The following is a 3995-nucleotide window of genomic DNA, read 5'->3' on the forward strand; positions in this document are numbered from 1 at the left end:
GTCAGGACTCAGACACTGGGACCAGGCGGCAGATCAGAGAGTCCATCCAGCCCCCTGGGCTTCTGGGCAGCAACCAGTGTCCCCTCTCTTTCCACGGAGCAGTTGACGTTGTCCCGCTTCATGAAAAGTGCCATGAGGGGTAGGGTTCTATAAACACAGTAACCAATATCCTCATGTCACAAGCCTTGGGGACTGTGGCTGCGGAGGTGGCCCTGTGGGTCACTCCCCCCCCAAACACTTCCTTGAATGCTGTAAGAAACACACTCGCCTGCTTGCTTTTACCTCGGGGGAGGTAGATTAAGAACCAGGAAGGAAGAATTAGAACATTCCTTTTAGGTAAACGAAATTTGAAGTGGGTAACAACCCAAGAAACACCACTTCCAACAACAGCACGAGGAAGCATTGCTAACTCTTCGCCCAGGGAAACCAGAGTAACAAACACGCACAGTCTGTAAGAGGGCGGAGACAGTCAACGGCAAGCGCGAACAGACACGAAGAGGCCAACAGTTCCCAGCACATAGTAGGTCCTCAAACAATACCGGATGCTCACGAGGCCTTCCTGGTGAAGCAGGGGGGCACTTCTGGGCACTGTGCATGTGTTAGTGAGTTAGGTGATAGCGACCACAATGTCCAGGGGCTCAAGTCCTAACTCCAGTGATCATCTTCCAGCCACTGACCACGGAGCCCAGGAGCCGCCACCCTCTTTTAAAGCACAAAGATTGTAAAAACCGTTCAATCAAAACGCTTTGTTTTGTAAAATGGGGCCACGGCCGCGGGAGACGGTAAGGTGAACTCTCAAAAAATTAAACACAGAATTACGATTACCAGGTAATCCAGCAATCCCACTTCTGGGGAGACACTCAACAGGATTAAAAGATGTTCGTAAACTCACGTCCACAGCGGCGTCACTCACAGCAACTCAACAGCGGGAGCCGTCCAAGTGTCCGTGGACAAAGGAGTGGATAAGCAATCCGTGGAGGCTCCAGCCCACAGAATGTTATCCCGCCCTAAAAAGGCAGGACATTCTGGGGCACCTGGGGGGGCTCAGTCGGTTGAGTGTCGGACTTCGGCTCAGGTCATGATCTCACGGTTCGTGGGTTTGAGCCCCGTGTCAGACACTGTGCTGGCAGCTCAGAGCCTGGAGCTGCTTCGGATTCTGTGTCTCCCTCTCTTTCTGCCCCTCCCTCCCTCACACTCTGTCTCTTCTCTCTCAAAAATAAATAAACATTACAAAAAATTTTTAACTAAAAATAAAAAGGAAGGACCTTCTGGCACATGCTACAACATGAATGAACATTGAGGGCATTAAATAAGCCATAGGATTCCAGAAGACAAGGACCATAGGATTCCACTTAGAGGAGGTGCCCAGAGCGGTCCAATTCCCAGACAGAGAAGGGAATGGTGGGCACCGGGGGCCACAGCAAGGGGAGGAGGAGTCAGCCTTTCAAGGGGACAGAGTTTCAGTTTGGGAAGACAAGAATGTTCTGGAGAGGGACGGCGGTGATGATGACCCAGCCATGTAAGTGTGCTAAACGCCTCTGAATCGGACTCTTAAAAGTAGTAAAGGGGCGCCTGGGTGGCTCCGTTGGTTAAGTGTCCAACTTCGGCTCAGGTCATGATCTTGTGGTTCATGGGTTCAAGCCCCGCGTCGGGCTCTGTGCTGACAGCTCAGAGTCTGGAACCTGCTTCAGATTCTGTGTCTCCCTCTCTCTCTGACCTTCCCCTGCTCGCACTGTCTCTCTGTGTCTCTCAAAAATAAATAAAACACATTAAAAAAAAAGTAGGAAAGACAAGAAATCCTAGACCGTGTCATATATATTTTACCCTAATAGAAAATGCTTCGTTTTCTATGAACATCAGGAAGAAAAACCTGAGGCTGAGAAAAATTAAGTGAGGGAAGAGGGGTCCCCTCTACCCTGAGCTACAAGAACAAACACTGAGCAAGGCACACGCCTTTGGCCAGCCAGCCCTGGTGGGGCCCGCCCGCCCTTTCCAGTCACACGTGGCGCACACAGAGCTGTTTTCCCAGGAGCCACGCTGCAGGGGGGCATCGGCCCAAGCAGAGATAGAATGTCACCATTTATTTGGTGACCGGGCTCCCTAGACCTCTTGGCCGACTCCCCTTCCTCTCGGTCTCGGTTAGAACATGAGGGAGAAGTACTTGACCGCAGGCAGGCCACTTCCAGGCCCGGCAGGTGCGACAGGGCACATGCCACTCCCCCCTGCCGGCGCTTTGCAAACCTGCCGAGGTGGCGCGGGGTAGAAGTGGGCTTGAAAAAGAAGCTGACTTATGAAAGACCGAGCCCAAAATGGCTAAGAGGCTGGGACAGGTTGCTGTCCAGGAAATGACTCATGTCTCCCCTGGTCCCTGGGGGCCGCTCCGGGAACAGACACTGCAAGGGGGGACCAAGCTTCTGGAGTTTCTCACAGGAAGGCGGCTTCTGGTGGTACCCGCCCCCCCCACCTCAGACTGGGAATCTTCCAGACACCTGAGGTGGCCGGCGCCCAGCAGGGCCCACAAGGGCAGCTCGGTCCTCACTCCCTGCCAAAGAATACCGAAACCGAGTTGGAGGCCACAGGGCCCCGGGGCCTCGCTGCCCTCTCTCATCGCCACCCACACTTCCTGTGGCCTCTGTCACCTTCCAGAAGCGCTCAGGCTGCAGAAGCTAACAGGCTGAGGTCAGGCCCCAGCCACTTCAGGGAAAGGGCTCTTCCAAGGTCAAGACCTCCTAATGAATAAACTGAATGGCCTGCAACAGCATCTTCCCGATCTCTCAGCCATGTCTGAAAATACTGACCATGTCCTTGACCCTGAAGCATCTGTTTCCCACTCAGCGAGGCTCCCACTCCAGCTCCTTTGCCAATTCTGCCTCCTGCCCCTTAAACACGGAGGTTCTTGCTAGTCTCCCCCTCCATGGGGTCATCTGCTCTCCCGGCTCTAAGGAGCATCTCCCCTTGACCTTGACTCATCCAGTAAATAGCATCTGTAATGCAACCCCACCCCCACTCACACAGAGCCGCCCCAACTCAAGCGCGGGCTCCTCCCAGCCTCTTCCCTCCGCCAATTTCTGTCCTCAGTCTCACGATCAAGTCACCATCATCGGCGAGGCTGCCCCGAGTCCCCAGACTGGCCTCCCTGCCCACGGTGTCCCTCTGACCCAGCCCGCACACTGATCTTCCTCGGACCTTCTCATTTACATTGCATTTTTCATTCTGAAAATCTGCAATCCAAAAAAACGTATAAAAGGGACGGATTTTCAACGCAAAAATTAGGTCTATAGTATGATCCAGGAATTCCACTTCTGCTTATACACCCAAACGAAAGGCTGTCAACAGTTTGTCACGTTTGCTTCCGCTTCTGCATGGCAGTCAGAGGCCAGAGGACTCGAACAGGCAATCCAGGGAAAAAGTAAATGCAAGTGGCAAATAAACTTGTATGAAAAGGGGCCCAAACTCCTTAGTAGAGAGAGATACACAGAATCGAAGTAATAATGGGCCATTGTTCCATCCCCCCGGGTGTCGGAGAGACGACAGAGAGAGAGACAGCACCGACCGCTGGCGGGGAGGGAAAGAAGGGGCAGCCCCACGGCTGGTGAGGGCTGAATCGGTGCCCCTTTTGAGAAACAAAATCGAAAGACAAATCATCCCAGCAAGTGCACTCCTGGGGCCCGGGCCCACAGGAATAAAAGCAGCCGCACTGAGGGTGTCTGGATGGGGTGTTTATTACGGGGCCGCTGCCCCATTCCCTGCACCGTGTGACGCACATTGTCGTCCGTGTTAGATTCACCAGATGGGCGCCTCTGGCCCTTCTGTTCGGTGAAGCGTCACGTCGCAGGTACAAAAACGAGGTAGAGCCGCACCGGAGCGCCTGGAGCTGTTTCGACGTGTATTTAGAGAGAGAAGCAGCGGAGAATATGAAAGGCAAGGCCTTTTTAGGGAAATAATGCTGTCTCCCCCACCCCCCAAGATCCCTGGGCAGGCAGGAAGGTATGGAG

This window comes from Suricata suricatta, chromosome 8 (genome assembly GCF_006229205.1).
Source record: "Suricata suricatta isolate VVHF042 chromosome 8, meerkat_22Aug2017_6uvM2_HiC, whole genome shotgun sequence".
NCBI lineage: Eukaryota > Metazoa > Chordata > Mammalia > Carnivora > Herpestidae > Suricata > Suricata suricatta.